The sequence below is a fragment of the Pongo abelii genome, chromosome X (genome assembly GCF_028885655.2).
Source record: "Pongo abelii isolate AG06213 chromosome X, NHGRI_mPonAbe1-v2.0_pri, whole genome shotgun sequence".
NCBI classification, from domain to species: Eukaryota; Metazoa; Chordata; class Mammalia; order Primates; family Hominidae; genus Pongo; species Pongo abelii.
Window position 1 is genome coordinate 134607370 of NC_072008.2, and position 20182 is coordinate 134627551.

At 37.8% G+C, this 20182-nt stretch overlaps 1 long non-coding RNA gene across 1 annotated transcript in view; it reads right to left on the reverse strand.

Moving 5' to 3' along the window:
* The window catches only part of LOC129053040 (uncharacterized), a 620941-nt gene that overhangs the window by 361619 nt on the left and 239140 nt on the right, over positions 1–20182 (reverse strand). Inside the window, exon 6 of the long non-coding RNA XR_010139049.1 lies at positions 15904–16058. This is a non-coding gene — a long non-coding RNA (uncharacterized LOC129053040). The remainder of the gene's footprint in view (positions 1–15903; positions 16059–20182) is intronic.

The window sequence follows — 20182 nt, forward strand, 5'->3', positions numbered from 1 at the left end:
ATGGAGGAAAGGGATCAAGTAAGAGAGGTTAAGATTAAATAGAAATGTTTTACCAGCCAAACAAAATTTATACCTCTACATACACAGAGCGAGACAGACAGAAGAAGGAGGAGGAGGAGGAGGAGGAGGAAGGAGGAAAATTTAAAATGGGATGGAACTTCCACTTGACAATAAACTGGGCTTTATTAGCCTTTAATCCAATTCTTTCTTAAGATCAGCCTGATCTCCAAACCTCCTATATATCTTCTTGTACAGGATACTGCCCTGTACTGGACTTAGCACAGTACTTCTGGGATATCTCAAAATCTTCAGGCAACAAACTAGTTATTTGAATTGTAGTTCTACCATATATCATCTATGTGACCTTGGCCAAGTCATTTAACTTTTATGAATTTTATTTTATTCATTGGAAAAGTGATAATTGATGCAAGCAATTCAATGAAATCTGTATCAAATGGGTTAGAACAGTATGTGGCATACAATAAATATTTATTAAATTAAAAAGTGGGCTGGGTGCGGTGGCTCAGGCCTGTAATTCCAGCACTTTGGGAGGCCGAGGCGGGTGGATCATGAGGTCAGGAGATCGAGACCATCGTGGCTAACACGGTGAAACCCCATCTCTACTAAAAGCACAAAAAATTAGCCAGGCGTAGTGGCAGGCGCCTGTAGTCCCAGCTACTAGGGAGGCTGAGGCAGGAGAACGGCATGAACCCAGGAGATGGAGCTTGCGGTGAGCCAAGATTGCACCACTGCACCCCAGCCTGGGCAACAGTGCAAGACTGTCTCAAAATAAAAAAAAAAAGAAAAAAAAGAAAAACAAATGAAAAAGTGATTAAATGAATAAGCTGATTTTAGAAGATAGTTTTAAGCATAGAAAAAAGAACTAGATCTTAATTGTTTTCCTTTGTACTCACACAAAAATGGCCTGATCATATCTCCTAACAAGGTAATTTAATAAAGATCCAAGTCTTCAACTAACATATATGGAATTCTAATTATTCATGATCTATGGTCCTACAATTTTAGCAATAGAGTACATTTTTTTCCAAAAGAATAGCCATAATTATGCCCTGGACCATAAATTCCAATCGCTGGACCTATATGGACATAAATCCTGGAGAAGATGCCCTGTGCATTCCAGTCTCTGATTCTTTGATCCACGTCCTTCATTTGACCTCCTTCTATTATAATAATGGTACTCTCAATGTCATCTCTTGACATAAGAAAGTCATTAGATCCATTGGAACACACCTATGGGTCATCCAATGGTTTTCATAATTATGTTCAGACAAGACTAGGCAGTTTTGATTTCATTTAATAGAAAGTGGAATGAGGCATGAAAGATGAGTAATGAAAAGATTATAGTAAAAATTCATTTGGTCTATTCCAGGGTTTTGCAAACTGTGACCCATGGACCAAATTTGGCCTGCCACTTCTTTATGTATGGTGTGCAAGCTAGAAATTGTTTTCATATTATCAAATGGTTGAACAATCAAAATAAGAATAGTATTTAATGACATAAACTATTATATGAAATTCAAATTTTATTGTCCATAAATTTTCATTATAATAGAACCACACATTCATGTATGTATTATCACTGCATTCATGCTATAATGGCAGAAATAAATATCTGGAATTAATGTAGATAGTCTACCTCTCATTCAAATCTAATTCATTCTATTAGATAAATTGATTTTTTTTCTTAAATTTAGGTTTGACTTCAAGGGAATTTTTCTCTATTCTATTATTAATGATGCACACTTTAGTTCACATGCTCTTTTAAAAATGAATAATTATGTTATTATAGCATGTTTTCCTTTGTTTCTCAACAGTTACTGTGAGTGTTTTGACACTTGGGAAGTCATGCATTGAAGTAATTGTATGAGAGTAAAAAATATTTAGAATTACATTTAAAACTAGATGATGGCCCAGAAAGCCTAATCCTTATTATCTTGCCTTTTACAGAAAATGTTTGCTGACCCCTAGTCTAGTCTCTTGAGGGAACTTTCAGAAGTAATTGTTCCAAAGCTCATTTCTGATAGAAATCTGTGAATTTGTCTTTGGCCAACCAGAGGACTTCTATGAAAAAGCTTGTTGTGCCTGCTATTTCCGAGTTGAAAAAAAAATCAAGCATGATAAATAATGTACCAGGATTCTTTCTCCCAATTTGAAGGAGTAGACAATGGTCAGTTTTCTATGTTCTTTCTTATTTTCCTAAAAGTGCAGTAGAGCCTGGATCATTTCAAATTTGGTTCACAAACAAGTATTACCAGTTTCAGAGAGGAACACCACTCCAGAATTTCTTTGAGAAGAATTCATGATCACATCAAAGTTCTCTGCCTACCTACTCTACTTCTTATCTGGCCTCAATATCACTGACTAAAGATCACATCCACAAAAAAGTACTTCCCACAAAAGGTAAAATTAAGCAAAGGTTTGAGGGCACTAGGATTTGCCACAGCGGTGGAAATGTAGCAAATGTAAAAGTTTCTCCCTCTTTGGAGTAGATGTATGTCCTGTAAGTTGCCCACAAGGCACAATTCTAGATAGAGAACCTTATTTTTCATTGATTTTCATTGTAAAATTGATTACCTGCTTAATTGGAAAATAATTTCATTCCAACCATGATCGAATTACTCCTTTTAAAAACAGCACATTATTTTTTGACTATGGAATATTTGTAGGGAACAATATTTCTTTTTAATAAACTATTAATAATAAATTTATATAAAATCGCTAAAGACAAACACATAGCAACTAGGGTTGTTTGCAGTTTTATTTCAATGGTTTAAAGTGAAACCCACAATGATTAAACAAAAAGGACAAGTAGACTGAATATTTCCTCAGCTCCAAGACTACTTTCTTAACAATATCTATAGCAAAATACATAGTGCTTCCTTTTTACCAGGCAGAAGCTTGATCAAAGTTTCCAGAATTTAGGATTGAGCAAGGTAATCTGGGCTGAAGAAAAGGGAAGACACTGAATCTCAACAGAAGCAGTGATTCCAATTATGACCTCAAGGAAGCAATGGTGGTAAAATGTGATTATATAGCTATTTCTGAAACGCATGGAAGAAAGACTTTAGGTAGAATTTTAGTTTCCTGAGGTAGAGAATTTGGAAAGCATAAACTTTCGCAAGCTGACTTTCTATATAAAATTGTGGTTTTTATATTTCAAGAAAATTGTGTCCAAAAAGTATCCAATTAGGAGGCAGTTTAGAACAGAATTAAGTTTGAATCTAGACTGCCCAGATTGACAGCACAACTCCTTCATTTTCTCTCTAAAATCTTAGGCACATTACTAAATATCTTCTTGCTTTAGTTTATTCGTCCATGGCAGAGTGATTGTAATAATAACTACCATGTCAGATGGTGATTGTAAGGATTAAATGCAAAACATACAACAGTATTTGGCACATTATGGGCATTTTAAAAATGCCAGCTGCTGTTACTCCTCCTCCTCTTCTTCCCCTTCCTCCCCCTTTATTTATTTATTTTATTTATTTTATTTTATTTTATTTTTTTTAAGACAGAGTCTCGCTCTGTCACCCAGGCTGGAGTGCAGGAGTGCGGTGGTGCAATCTCGGCTCACTGCAGCCTCTGCCCCCTGGGTTCAAGTGGTTCTTCTGCCTCAGCCTCCTGAATAGCTTGGACTACAGGCCCACACCACCATGCCCAACTAATTTTTGTATTTTTAGTAGAGAAGGGGTTTCACCATGTTAGCCAGGATGGTCTCGATCTCCTGACCTCCTGATCTGCCCACCTCGGCCTCCCAAAGTGCTGGGATTACAGGCGTGAGCCACTGTGCCCAGCCCCCTTCCTCCTACTTCTATACCTACTGTGACAATTCGTCATGATCATTACTATAAAATTCCTGAAATATGTGTGTGTCTTAGTATGAATTGTCGTGGGTGCTTTGCCTAGCACACATTTTCGATGTGGTATACCCTGGTTTGAAAACAGAGGATCCCCAAAACACACCTAAGCTCCAAGATATTTATCTCTTAGAGACAGTAGTCACTCCATTCCTGCTATAGACTGAATGTTTGTGTCCCTTCCAAATTCATATGTTGAAATCCTAACTCCTAATGTGATGCTATTAGGAGGTGGGGACTTTGGGGGGTAATTAGATCTTAAGGGCAGAGCTGTCATGAATTGGATTAGTGTTCTTATAAAAGAGACCTCAGGCCGAGCGAGGTGCCTCACACCTGTAACCCCAGCACTTTGGGAAACTGAGGTGGGCAGACTACTTGAGCCCAGGAGTTCGAGACCAGCCTGGGCAACATGGTGACACTCTGTCTCTACAAAAAAGAAAATAAAAATTAGCCAGGCATGGTGGTGTATGCCCACGGTCCTAGCTACTTGGGAGGCTGAAGTGGAAGGATCACTTCAGCCCCAGGGACGAAGGTTGCAGTGAGCCAAGATAGCACCATTGCATTTCAGCCTGGGTGATAGAGCCAGACTCCATCTCAAAAAAAAAAAAAAAAAAACACAAACAAACAAAGAAAGACAGTGAGAGAGACATTAGAGAGATCAGAGAGTTCTCACCCCCATCACAGCAAGATGGCCACCTGTGAACCAGAACTGAACCAAATACCAATTATGCTAGGGCCTTGGTCATGGACTCCCCAGCCTCTAGAAGTATGATAAATAAATGTTCTTTGTTTAAGTCTGTGGTAGTTTGTTACAGCAGTCTGAAATGACTAAGACAATCCCTTATTCACACAAGTAGTCTTGAAAATAACTAGAGTTGTACAGCTCTAAATCCAAAAATCGCTGAGTCCCCAAGCCCAAATCCATAACTCCCAATAGGGCTTTTAGAACAATATTACAGATGAATACTGTAACAGTTAGGTAGCCTATTAACTTTCAGGAGCTCTTATATGTCTTCTAATGTCACAAGTCACTGATCTATATAGCAGCCTATTGCTCCTGAATACCCTGCAATGACCAATCTGTCTTAGGGATTTCAGTTTGGTTACTGATGAAAAAGAAATAATCAACTTGAAAAATCAATCTCATTAAAAAGATATCCCACAAGAGAGATATAATCTTGAATTTAATTTTTTTAAATGTACTAATTTGCTGGTTTTCTTCAAAGGGATTTATAATTGATTAAGTCTTCTACAAGGTACAGAACACTATGCTTAGTGCTGAGGATACAGGAGTGAATAAACTAGATATGGTCCCTGCTCTCATGAAGCTTACAATTATGCTATTGTTTCATTTTTATTTATTCATTCAGTAAGTATTTATCCGACCCATTCTAGGTGTGAATTGGAGATGAAAGTGACCCAAACAAACAAGCCAAAGCTAAACAAGAGTTATTAGTTCTATTATCTTGGATATAACAATTTACTCCTTAATATTTTTTTCTAAATGCCAAAATTAATGCTTTTGGAAATCAGTGACTTATTTCTGTGCTTACCGTGTAACTTCATAGTACGCTAGTAATGGAACTGGGCTTAGAATACTGACCTCCTGATATCAAATTCCAAGCATCCCTGCTTCAGGCTAAATCTAAAATCAAAATTAAAAATTTCACTTCTAATATCTGAGGGTAACATTCTATCAACTTCATTTACTGTTACGTGGAATTAATGTAGTCTACCTCTCACTCAAATCTAATTTATTGTATTAGATAATTTTTTTAATTTATGTTTCACTGCAAGGGAATTTTTCTTTATTAATGAAACACACTTTAGTTCAAATGCTTTTTTAAATGAATAATTATAGCATGTTTTTCTTTGTTTATCACCTGTTATTGTGAGTGTTTTGACACAGGAAGTCACACATTCAGGTAATTGTATAAAAGTAAAAAATATTTAAAACTTATAATTGACAGGGACAAATAATTGAGCAGCAAACAGTAGTATGTATTTTAATTCAGTATTACAAGTTATAAATTATCCAGACAAGGCCGGGTGCGGTGGCTCACGCCTGTAATCCCAGCACTTTGGGAGGCCGAGGTGGGCGGATCACGAGGTCAGGAGATCAAGACCATCCTGGCTAACACGGTGAAACCCCGTCTCTACTAAAAATACAAAAAAATTAGCCAGGTGTGGTGGCGAGCACCTATAGTCCCAGCTACTCAGGAGGCTGAGGCAGGAGAATGGTGTGAACCCAGGAGGCGGAGCTTGCAGTGAGCTGAGACTGCACCACTGCACTCCAGCCTGGGCAACAGAGAGAGACTGTCTCAAAAAAAAAAAATTATCCAGACAAATAATAATTTTTAAACTGAATTTTAGTAGTAACTTCCAATTAGTCTTCCTATACTACCATATCTTTCATGTTCCAATATATCCTACACTGCTTCCAGATTAGTCCCTACAGTACCACTTCCATTTTGTCACACCTCATCTCAAGAAACTCTGGTGTCTCCCCAGTGCCTAAAAAGACTAAATATAAACTCCTGAGTCAGAATTCAAGATCTTTCATTATTTAATTCTATTTTTCTACCGTTAGTCCTCTACTAGGAATTAGATCACCCACTATTAGTTTTGTTGTTGTTTTGCCTTTTATGAATCAATGTCTGATAATTGAACATGGGCAAAGAGGTGGAAAGAGGTATGATCTCTATCTCCTGTTATTTTTTACCTGAATTGGAGATGCATGTGTATAGAAAATATATAATTTACCACTTACTACATGGTCTAATCATGGAAATGTAGACACTCAAAGTATTCAGCTTTGGGTTTATTATGTGAAAGGCAAGTAACAGTCTACAAAATAAACTACACTAGATGCGGAATCTTTTCCTTAGAGCTTCCTATATCCATGTCATGAACTGAGCGATTTTCCACTAAGTTCAAATAGGTTTTCCAGGTGGCCAGTTTTCTATCTACACACACCACAAATTTTACAGTATGTAGTGACCAATTCCATAAGCCATAGAGGGAAAGGATAGAATATAAAAGTCACCTTATTATCTCAGGAAATATCAGAACAAGTACACCTTTGGACAACAGTATGGGATATAAATTACAGCTCCATTTGCTTTTTAGTCTCAGATTTCTGTAATTCTATTCTCCACAAAATCTAAATCATAATAAATATTTAATGTACAAGATAACTATCCTCCTTAACACCAATCTTTTTTCTTTTCTTTTCTCTTTTATTTTAAGTTCCGGGATACATCTGCAGAACATGCAGGTTTGTTATATAGGTAATCATGTGCCATGGTGGTTTGCTGCACCTATCAACCCGTCATCTAGGTATTAAGCCCCGTGTGCATTGGCTATTGGTCCTGAAGCTCCCCCTCCCCTCAACTCCCCCGACAGGCCCCGGTGTGTATTGTTCTCCTCCCTGTGTCCATGTGTTCATCATTATTCAACACCCACTTATGAGTGAAAACATGCGGTGTTTCTGTTTCTGTGTAAGTTTGCTGAGGATGATGGCTTCCAGCTTCATCCAAGTTCCTGCAAAGGACATGATCTTATTCCTTTTAATGACTACATAATATTTCATGGTGTATATGCACCACATTTTCTTTATCTAGCCTATCATTGATGGGTATTTAGGTTGGTTCCATGTCTTTGCTATGTGAATAGTGCCACAATAAACATACGTGTGCATGTATCTTTATAATAGAATGATATATATTCCTTTGGGTATATACCCAGTAATGGGATTGCTGAATCAAATGGTATTTCTGGTTCTAGATGTCTGAGGAATAGCCACACTGTCTTCTACAATGGTTGAACTAATTTACATTCCCATCAACAGTGTAAAAATGTTTCTATTTCTCCACAGCCTTGCCAGCATCAGTTGTTTTTTGACTTTTTAATAATTGCCATTCTGACTGGCATAAGATCGTATCTCATTGCGGTTTCTATTTGCATTTCTCTAATGCTCAGTGATGATGAACTTTCTTCGTATGTTTGTTGGCCACATAAATGTCTTCTTTTGAGAGGTGTCTGTTCATTTCTTTTGCCTACCTTTTTGATGGGGTTCTTTGATTTTTTCTTGTACATTAAGTTCCATGTAAATTCGATTGCAAAAATTTTCTCCTATTCTGCAGGTTGCCTGTTCACTCTGATGATAGTTTCTTTTGCTGTGCAGAAGCTCTTCAGTTTAATTAGATCCCATTGTCAATTTTACCTTTTGTTGCAATTGCTTTTGGCAATTTCATCATAAAATTTTTGCCAATGCCTATGTCCTGAATAGTACTGACTAGGTTTTCTTCTAGGGTTTTTATGGTTTGGGGTTTTACATTTACATCTTTAATCCATCTTGAGTTAATTTTTGTATAAGATGTAAGGAAGGGTTCCAGTTTCAGTTTTCTGCATATGGCTAGCCAGTTTTTCCAGCACCATTTATTGAATAGGAGAGCCTTTCCCCATTGCTTGTTTTTGTCAGGTTTGTGGAAGATCCAATGGTTGTAGATGTGTGGTGTTATCTCTGAGGTCTCTGTTCTGTTCCATTGGTCTATATGTCTGTTTTGGTACCACTGCCATGCCATTTTGGTTACTATAGCATTGTAGTATAGTTTGAAGTCAAGTAGCATGATGCCTCCAGCTTTGTTCTTTTTGGTTAGGATTGTCCTGACTAAACGGGGTCTTCTTGAATTCCATATAAAATTTAAACTGTTTTTTTCTAATTCAGTGAAGAATGTCAATGGTAGTTTGATGGGAATAGCATTGAATCTTTAAATTACTTTGGGGAGTATAGCCATTTTCACAATATTGACTCTTCCTATCCATGAGGATGGACTGTTTTTCCATTTGTTTGTGTCCTCTCTTATTTCCTTGAGCAGTGGTTTGTAGTTCTCCTTGAAGAGGTCCTCCATGTCCCTTGTTAGCTGTATTCCTAAGTATTTTGTTCTTTTTCTAACAATTGTAAATGGGAGTTGATTCATGATTTGGCTCTCTGCTTGTCTCTTGTTGGTGTATAGGAATGCTTGTGATTTTTTTTTTTTTTTTTTTTTTGAGACAGAGTCTCACCCTGTTGCCCAGGCTGGAGTGCAATGGCACAATCTTGGCTCACTGCAACCTCTGACTCCTGGGTTCAAGCAATTCTCTTGCCTCAGTCTCCCGAGTAGCTGGGATTACAGGTGCCCACCACCACGCCCAGCTAATTTTTTGTATCTTTAGAAGAGACAGGGTTTCGCCATGTTGGCCAGGCTGGTCTTGAACTTCTGACCTCGTGATCCACCCACTTCGGCCTCCCAACATGCTGGGATTACAGGCATGAGCCACCGCACCCAGCCCGCTTGTGATTTTTGTACATTGATTTTGTATCCTGAGACTTTGCTGAAGTTGCTTATCAGCTTAAGGAGCTTTTGGGCTGAGACGATGAAGTTTCCTAAATATAGAATCATGTTGTCCGCAAACAGACAATTTGACTTCCTGTCTTCCTATTTGAATATCCTTTATTTCTCTCTCTTGCTGATTGCCCTGGCCAGAACTTCCAATACTATGTTGAATAGGAGTGGTGAGAGAAACATCGTTGACTTGTGACAGTTTTCAAAGGGAATGCTTCCAGCTTATGCCCATTCAGTATGATATTGGCTGTGGGTTTGTCATAAATAGCACTTATTATTTTGAGATATGTTCCATCAATACCTAGTTTATAGGCGTTTTTAACAGGAAAGGATGTTGAATTTTATCAAAGGCCTTTTCTGCATCTATTGAGATGATCATGTGGTGTTTGTCATTGGTTCTGTTTATGTGATGGATTATGTTTATTGATTTGCATATGTTAAACAAGCCTTGCATCCCAGGGATGAAGCCAACTTGTTAGTGGTGGATAAGCTTTTTGATGTGCTGCTGCATTTGGTTTGCCAGTATTTTATTGAGGATTTTTGCATTGATGTCCATCAGGGATATTGGCCTAAAGTTTTCTATTTTTATGTCGTATTTGCCAGGTTTTGGTATTAGGATGATGCTGGCCTCATAAAATGAGTTAGGGAGGAGTCCCTCCTTTTTAGTTGTTTGGAAGTTTCAGAAGAAATGGTAGCAGCTCTTTTTTGTACTTTCGTAGAATTTGGCTGTGAATCTGTCTAGTCCTGGGCTTTTTTGGGCTGGTAGTCTATTCAGTACTGCCTCAACTTCAGAACTTGTTATTGGTCTATTCAAGTGCTTGACTTCTTTCTGGTCTAGTCTTGGGAGGGTGTATGTTTCCAGAAATTTATACAGTTCTTCTAAATTTTCTAGTTTATTTGTGTAGAGGTGCTTATAGTATTCTCTGATGATAGTTTGTATTTCTGTGGGGTCAGTGGTGATATCCCCTTTATCATTTTTTATTGTGTCTATTTGATTCTCCTCTCTTTACTTCTTTGTCTATCTTGCTATTTTATTAATACATTCAAAAAACCATTCATTGATTTTTTAAAGGTTTTATTTATTTTTTATTTTTTTTGTCTCTATCTCCTTCAGTTCCACTCTGATCTTAGTTATTTCCTGTCTTCTGTCAGCTTTTGGATTTGCTTCCTCTTGCTTCTCTAGTTCTTTTAGTTGTGATGTTAGGGTGTTGATTTGAGATATTCCTAGCTTTCTGATGTGGGCATTCAGTGCTATAAATTTCTCTCTTAACACTACTTTAGCTGCATCCCCGAGATTCTGGTATGTTGTCTCTTTGTTCTCATTGGTTTCAAAGAACATCTTGATTTCTGTCTTATTTTCATTATTTACCCAGGAGTCATTCAGGAGCAGGTTGTTCAATTTCCACGTAATTGTATGGTTTTGAGTGAGTTTCTTAATCCTGAGTTCTAATTTGATTCCACTGTGGTCTGAGAGACTTTTATGATTTCAGTTCTTTTGCATTTGCTGAGGAGTGTTTTACTATCAATTATGTGGTCAATTTTAGAGTAAGTGCCATGTGGTTATGAGAATATATAGTCTGTTGTTTGGGGGTGAAGAGTTCTGTAGATATCTATTAGGTCCACTTGATCCAGACCTGAGTTCAAGTCCTGAATATCCTTGTTAATTTTCTGTCTCATTGATCTAATATTGACAGTGGGGTGTTAATGTCTCCCACTATTATTGTGTAGGATTCTAAGTCTCTTTATAGGTCTCTAATAATTTGTTTTATGAATCTGAGTGTTCCTGTATTGGGTGCATATATGTATTTAGGATAGTTAGCTCTTTTTGTTGAATTGATTCCTTTGCTATTATGTAATGCCCTTCTTTGTCTTTTTGGATTTTTGTTGGTTTAAAGTCTGTTTTGTCAGAGACTAGGATTGCAACCCCTGCTTTTTTCTGCTATTTGCTTGGTAAATTTTCCTCCATCCCTTTATTTTGAACCTATGTGTGTCTTTGAACGTGAGATGGGTGCAATTGTTATGTGTTAATTTGATCCTGTCATCTTGATGCTAGCTGCTTATTTGGCACACTAGTTGGTGTAGTTTCTTCATAGTGTCATTGGTCTTTGCATTTTGGTATGTTTTTGCAGTGGCTGGTACTGGTTTTTCCTTTCCATATTTAATGCTTCCTTCAGGAGCTCTTTCAAGGCAGGCCTGGTGGTGACAAATTCCCTCAGCATTTGCTTGTCTGAAAAGGATTTTATTTCTCCTTCACTTATGAAGCTTCGTTTGACCATATATGAAATTCTGAGTTGAAAATTCTTTTAAGAATGTTGAATATTGGCCCCCACTTTCTTCTGGCTTGTAGGGTTTCTGCTGAGAGATCCACTGTTAGTCTGATGGGCTTCCCTTTGTAGGTCACCTGGCCTTTCTCTCTGGCTGCCCTTAACATTTTTTCCTGCATTACGACCTTGGAGAATCTGATAATTATGTGTCTTGGGTTTATCTTCTTGTGGAGTATCTTACGTGGTTCTCTGTATTTCTTGAATTTGCATGTTGGCCTGTCTTGCTAGGTTGGGGAATTTCTCCTGGATGATATCCTAGGTGTGTTATCCAACCTGGTTCCATTCTCCCTGTCTCTTTCAGGTACTACAATCAGTCGTAGGTTTGGTCTTTTTACATAGTCCTATGGTTCTTGGAGGTTTTTTTCATTTCTTTTCATTCTTTCTTCTCTAATCTTGTCTGCCTGCCTTATTTCAGCAAGACAGTCTTCAATCTCTGATATTCTTTCTTCTGCTTGATTGATTCAGCTATTGATATTTGTGTATGCTTCATAAAGTTCTCATGCTGTGTTTTTCAGCTCCATCAGGTCATTTATGTTCCTCTCTAAACTGGTTTTTCTAGATAGTAGCTCCTGTAACTTTTTATCACGGTTCTTAGCTTCTTTGCATTGGGTTAGAACGTGCTCCTTTACCTCAGCGAAGTTTGTTATTACCCACATTCTGAAGCCTACTTCTGTCAATTCATCCATCTCATCCTCCGTCCAGTTCTGTGTCCTTGCTCAAGAGATGTTGCGATCATTTGGAAGAGAAAAGGCACTCTGGCCTTTTGGGTTTTCAGCATTTTTTCATTGATTCTTTTTCATCTTCATGAGTTTGTCTAGTTTCAGTCTTTGAGGCTGCTGACCCTTGGATGAGGTTTTTGTCGGGATTTTTTTGTTGTTGATGCTGTTGTTACTTTCTGTTTGTTTTTCTCTCAATAGTCTGGTCCCTGTTCTGTAGGGCTGCTGCAGTTTGCTGGGGCCCTACTCATCTGGTTCACTCCCGCAGCTGGAGATGTCACTTAAGGAGGCTGGAGAAGAGCAAAGTCGGGTGCCTGCTCTCTGGGATCTCTGACCTTGAGGGGCTCCGACCTAAAGCCAGTAGGAATGCTCCTGTATAGGGTGTCTGGTGACCCCTGTTGGGGTGTCTCACCCAGTTGGGGGGTATGGGAACCAGGACCCATTTAATGAAGTACTTTAGCTGTCCTTTGGTGGAGGGGGTGTGCTGTGCTGTGGGGTAACCCACTCATCTGGGATGCCCAGATTCCTCAGAGCTAGCAGGAGGAAAGACTATGTCTGCTTGTCCACGGAGACTATGGCCACCCCTCCCACTAGGGGCTCAGACCCAGGAAGATCAGAGTTCTTTCCCTGAGCCCCTGTCTGGAGTTGTTGGAGTTTCTGCAGGGAGGCCCTGCCAAGTTAGGAGGGAGGGATGGGTCAGGGTCAGGCCTGAAGAGGCTATCAGGCCACAGCCTGTGTGCTGCACTGTGGGGAATACCTCTTGTGACCAAGCAGTCTGGCCCTGGCTCCAGCAGGCAAAAAGCAGGACCTGGGGCTATAGTAATGGCCGCCGACCTTCCCTTCCCTTCGCCTTCCCTGCCAGGAGCTTCATTTCTTAGGTAGCTAGCAGCTGCAGTGTTGGTTGCTGCCCCTCCCCCAGGGAGCTCAGATGGCTTAGACAACAGGCAGTGGCAGCAGTGGTGATGGCCACCTCTCCGCCTGGGAGCTCAGCAGGCTTAGGCATATCCCAGCAGAGTGGCTGTTGAGAATCAGTGTGGCTCTGCAGTTGGGACCCAAGGCCCTAGTGGTGTGGGCTCACAAGTGGGATCTTGCGATCTGTGAGTTGCATAGTTCCGTGGAAAAGCACAGTTCCCCAGGCTAAGTAGCATGCTCACTCACTAGCCACCTTGACTGGGAGTGGGGGCTCCCCGTCCTGTGTGGTTTTCAGGTGGCTGCCACACCACGCTGTTCTTCCTTCCTCTACGTAGTCATGCTAGCTGCCTAGTCAGTCCTCAACACCCACTGATCTTTTTCAAGGACTTTAATTTGCTTACCTGTATCATTCAATAGATGCTCAGAAAATAAAAATGAATGAAAATGCCATCACAGTATTACAAATAGGCCAGAAGTACTTTTTTTTTCAGTAGCAGGATTGCACATAATGATCATTAGTGTTTTACTTTAATAATAAGCAAGCTACCAGGCCGGGCGTGGTGGCTCATGCCTGTAATCCCAGCATTTTGGGAGGCCAAGGCAGGCACAACACGAGGTCAGGAGATCGAGACCATCCTGGCTAACATGGTGAAACCCCATCTCTACTAAAACTACAAAAAATTAGCCGGACGTGTTGGTGGGCGCCTGTAGTCCCAGCTATTTGGGAGGCTGAGGCAGGAGAATGGCATGAACCCAGAAGGTGGAGCTTGCAGTGAGCCAAGATCATGCCACTGCACTCCAGCCTGGGCTACAGAGCGAGACTCCGTCTCAAAAATAATAATAATAATAATAAGCAAGCTACCATAAATTGGGGAAATCAAAAGACTAATAAGAATTATGCCACCACTCATTGATTATAGTTTTTATAGATGAAGTGTGTGTGTGTGTGTGTGTGTGTGTGTGTGTGTGTGTGTGTGTGTGTGTGATTTTTATTCCACAACATTTGGATTTAATATCTTACTCTGTTACATTTCCAGACTGTGAAATCTGCCCAAACTCTGTACCCACCAGGATGCTAGTCATTTTAGAGACATTTTCCCTACCCTCCAGACGATTATACCAGAATCACAGGCTTAAGTGGTACTCAAAATTGAGGAGTGATGCAAGTCCTTATTATATGATGGTTATTGTATTTTAAGGGTTTTTTAGACAATATTATTACTCTATCAAGCAGATCCTTCAAGTTCATTTAGTCATTCCACTCTAATGGGATTCAGAATGCCTCTTAAAATGGTTTGCCTAACTGGCCCAAGATTCATTCACAAGGAGCCTCACCATTATTCTCTCAAGTCCATGATACATATGGTCAAGCTCCTACAGGCATTCCTTAGTAATTCCCCATCTAGAGCCTTGTAAGTGAGTTTCCATTTTTCTGTTCTCCAGGAAACCTTAAAAAAAAAAACTCTATTAGACTCAGGAAAGCCTTCCCCAAATACTCCAATCTCCAGGTTGCCTTATTCCACCTCTTCCATATCTTAGAACTCTCCTCTTTGTGAATAATCCTTCCAAAAGACTATGTTTTTAAAAATCAAAAGGCCTGGATGGGGTCACCTTCTGGATTTCTGGAAACTACTGCTTTGGTGAATCAAAATTTAAGTCTTCCACTTCTGCCTCTGCCATAGCAGAGATACAAAATGTTTTAGCTACTTTTTCTAGATGGAGAAGGAAAAAAATATGTCCACTCCAGTGAGAATAATATAGAAATTAATATCACAATAAATTATTCTGTCACATAAAAGTCAGCAGAAGTCACAGACAAAAATAGAACTCAGTTTAATCTGTTACATGGAAAAAATATTTGCAAATTCATGAGTTATGCTTTAGCTTATGCTTCTGTCCCCAAAGTGGTTTTTATTATTGCTGTTGGTTTAAGTAAGAAAGATCCTGTCTTGATTGGAATAATTACTATAAAAACTGCTTGCTTTGCCACAAATAGATTCAAATTTCATATCAAAGAGGTCAAGCTTGACAAATATGTGTATTTGCTGACACTTGATAAATTCTAAAGGTATTAGTTGCACAGACATATAATTAGTTTTAGAAATAGAAGTGTAATCAGGAGTATTTGCTGTGGATTTCTTGCATGCACTAGTGTTTGATCTTTAAAGTTTAAACAGCTGTGTACATATATACATATCTATGCATGAAATGGGGTCAGTGAATATGGCAGGGATATTTACATTTATAAGTCAGATTATATCTCAGGATCTCATACTCATGACTTAACATTTTTTGAACATTACAATTATACCCCTTTAAATTGTTCAACTATGATAAAGGCAGCTCTTGTAACAATTTTTATCACACACACACACACACACAACAGTCTTTTCAGTTAAATTATGCTAATAACACCATCACACAAATTATGACCCCTAGGCAAGATTTAAACCAAACCAACTTCGCAACTGAAAGTCTGTTTCACTGATGTGTCATACTGCCCGTGTGAACATTTAGAGTAGTAAATTTTGCTTAAAACTACCCAGCTGTCGTAGAAACCAATAGGTATCCATAATTGTATTGGAGGTGATAAAACCTGAGCCCTTCAAATAGAAGAAAATGCCCAAAGGGTAAAGTAAACAGGTCAACCAGAAATGCAAATAAGACCAAGGCAGTTTGTTCTCACCTGGGATGATTTTAAGCCTGAAGGACAGAGCTGTGCACGTTTCTTGTACATTTTAGCAAGACAAAACAACAGAGCATCAAGGATTCCTCAGTTGAGGCTTGAAGTCTTCCAAGTTCAAAAAAAGCTCTGAAGCCAGGCAGCCAACTATAGGGTAGCTGAAAAGGGAAAAATGAAGACAGATCAAAGGAGTGGCTGAGTCCTAGTTTTCAAGGTTTCATTGTTAGAAAAGGGAAAAGAAGCAGGCCAATTACATAAGGAATGCTCGTACTCATGCCCAAGCTTTCTCTCTTACTGACGCTTACTCTTTTCCTCTTTATCAGACATACCCCAGTATACCATCCCTAAGGAAAGGAACCCAGGGTATTCAACTATAAAGTCCTGGACAAGACTCATTTATATTCTTTGGCTTGACGCCAGGCACGGCAGCCATGATCAGAATTCTGGAGGCAGATACAGGGCTAGAAAGCTAACAGGGAGAAGGGAGAACTTAGGGGATGAGCAGTCTGATTATTTTATGATGTGAAAACACAGCAGAGACTTCCTCTAAGCATGACCAGAGGATGGCATGACTGTCCAATTTTGACTTTCACAACCTAGCAAAGAGAAATACAGTCTAAACAGGTTTAAATAGAGAAAATGACAAGGAAGTAGATAAGGAAGATGAGAGATGGAAAATGATTGTACACAAAGAAAGGGCTATCAATTTGGAGAGAACAAACAAAATATACTTAACAAGAAGTGAGGGTTACTAACTTTATTAAATAATTGGTTGTTTTAGGCAGGTATATATTTCAGTTTCACATAACCATAGCCAAAATGAAAGCATCTGTTCTATTGTGCTGTATTAATCAAAATGTGTTACATAGGCCAACTTTCTCAAAATATCCTGGGGTGCTAGTAAAATACACATTACTAGATTGCTTTTCTGAACTCTTGAATTGGAATTCTTGGAAGTTTGCCCACCCTCACCCCCCCAAAATCTGCACTTTTAAGACATTCTCTAGGTAAGGAATTCTGAAAGTATGGTCTGCAGAGCCCAGGGGTTAACTGGTTCAGGGAGTTCCATGAGTTAAAATCATTCTAATAATAATAATTGCTATTTGCTTTTATCACTATGCTGATATTTGCTTTGATGGTGCAAAAGCAATAAAGCATAATACTGCCAATGGCCTAGCATTAATCAAAGCTGGGGCAACACATATTACTATTGTCATTGTATTCTTTACCACCATTAATTTGTAGTAAATGAATAACAAAAAGGCCAGTTTAACTTTAAAATGTCCTTGGTGAAGCATTAAAATTATTAATTTTATGTCTTAACCCATGAGGATGTGTTTCGTTATTTTTCTGTGTGACAAATGCAAAATCTGCATAAAGCACTTCTGACACATTCTCAAGTATGATGGTTCTTTTAAGAAAAAGCACTGTGTTACTGTTAAGAGTTCAAGCTGAAAGATGTTTTTCTCATGGAACACTATTCTCACTTAAAAGAACAACTAATAAACTATGGTTATTCAGACTTAGATATTTCTTGACATGTTCTTGAGAAATTAATGAAGTGAGCTTGTCACTTAAAGGAAAACAACTGACAGTATTTGCTGATGCTGGTAAAACTCAAGCTTTCAAAAGAAAATTCAAATTTTGGAAAATTGGTATCTGCGATCATAAGCATGACAGTTTTCTACCATTAAATATTTTTCTGATAAGATCAGCATTGATATTGAGTATGATTTTTGTATTGGATTTTAAAAAGGCAACATTTCGAAGATCTGTATAACTCAGTGAATTAGAATTTTCCAAATAATTTATTATTTAAAAATCCATTCAGAGTGCAAGATAGACCAATGCTTGTTAATGAAAATAAGTATGAAAAGAATGAAAATTAGTATGAAAAGTTAGTTAATGTGGTTTTGTTTCCAATGCAATATTGCCACTAACCTTTAAGCAACCACTACTTGTTGAATTTTAGTGTAGTATCAGAGAAGAATATCCACTATTATCTGAAAAGGCTATTAAAATATCTATTCCCTTTCCAACTACATATCTGAGTGAGACTGGATTTTCTTCCTGTACTTCAAATGAAACAACATATTGCAACAGATTGAATGCAGAAAAATATATGTGATAATATTGCTGCCTTCTGTTATGCCAGATGATAAAGAGATTGGAAAAAATCTAAAACAATCCCATCCTTTTCATGACATACTTCTGTTTTGGAAAATAAGATTAGTTTTCCTAAAATTATGTTATTTAGGTAATTATATAATGGATTTGTTGTTATTTTAAAATAAATTAATAAATGCATATTTTAATTTCTCATTTTAATTTCTAATATAGTAAATATTGATGGATATAACCCATGTAAGAAAAAAACTCTTTAGGATTCTTTATAATTTTTAAGAGCATAAAGGGATTAAAAAAATTTGAGAACTGCTCTGTTAGGTTATTCTATTCTTGATTACATTTGCAAATCATTACTAATAAAGGTAGGTACACATGGAAATGCTTTAATAATAAGACTAATATAATTTCTTCCCAACTAGTCTTAATGATCATGTAACTCATCAGAGATTTTTCTAAAGTTTAGGCACAGTGCTATTCAAAGGTAAGGTTATAGGGGATGCCTACATGAATTGTTAAGATTCCTTCCACTTGTCTTAATCTAAATCATTCTAAGATAATTTAATCTAAATTTCGTTTCAATTTGATCCACTTTATATTTCCTAAACATCTATCAACCACAGATTTTTTTCAAAGTAAATTATGTATCTTGATCATGCTTCACAATGGATCAGATATAATTCCTCTTGTGTACAGAAACTTTCAAGAATTGCTTGGTAGACATAAACATTACATTTGACTCTCATTTTATGCTGGTGTCTGCAGAGATGCTTAATTATACTGTTAGCCACAGTCAACAGGGGTTGAGGGTAAATAAAACTCTGCTGGGAAATAAAAGAGAAGAACTCAGTCCAATTCAACAAACACTCACAGGATACCAACTATGTGCTAGCGTCTTTACCAAGCATACATTCTCTGACTTCTAAGATTTTAAAGTCAAGTGAGCGAAAGTTGTTTTAAGAGTTTTCTCTCTGAGTATCTGTTTTTTACTTTGTTAAATCTTCCCCTATAGTTAACACAGAAACTAGGGAACAAGGTGATTCCTAAGATTTAAGAACCAGCACCCCCACCAGATCTTTTTACCCCTTTTCCTACACACAGTAAAGCCCAGTTAACTATGATTTTTCATCTGCAGATAGCTGTAAGATAAACTAAAACATCAAAATTAAACAAGCTTAGATCAAGATTATGAGGCCCAATCACATTGTGGTTAAAATCATGAGGTTTTCATTAAGCCCAAATTTAAAATCTATCCCTCTTCTGCTCACTATCTGGGTGTTCTAAAGCAAGTCTTGTCATCTGTAAAATTTATCTAATGATAATACTTAATGCTGTGACTATCAAATAAAATAATCTAAAACACATAAAATGGTGTTTGGCGTACAGTAAGCACCAAATTACTGTTAGCTCTCATATTTCTCTTTTAATAAAAGCTAATTTTCTGTAAATATCTTTAATTTAATACCTAAATCCTGCCAGGTCACCAAACATTATTTATTATGTCTTTCAGAGAATAGCAGCAAAACCGTTCACATTTTTTTCCTTTATACCTTCTAAATATGTGCCCAAACTATCAAATATATGTGTATAATGTTTGGAAATTGATAAAATACATTCCTGATTTGAAAACCACATCAAGCTCAAGAGAAAAGCAGAATGTGTATAATTGTATATGTTCATTGATGAGGACACGGAGACCTCCAAAAAATTAAGTGACTTAGCTAAGGTCACACAGTTAGTAAGTGATGGAATCAAGAGTCAAACCTACCTTTGTCTGACCCTGCTAACATAGTCTATAATCATCAACTGACAATGATCAATAAAGCTCCGAATAACGGCACCAAGTTTTGAAAACACCATTCATCAAAAGAAACATCAAAGGGCAATTCAGTTTGATTCACTAGTGCAGACATGCTTTGACAATAATATACATTCATATAATCTAAACAAGATTTTCAGTAAAAAGAACAGAAATAAATAACTTTCTAATAGTTTCTGGAGAAGTAACTAGAAAATTCCACCAATATGGAAGATGGCCGAATAGGAACAGCTCCGGTCTACAGCTCCCAGCGCGAGCGACGCAGAAGACGGGTGATTTCTGCATTTCCATCTGAGGTACCCTGTTCATCTCACTAGGGAGTGCCAGACAGTGGGTGCA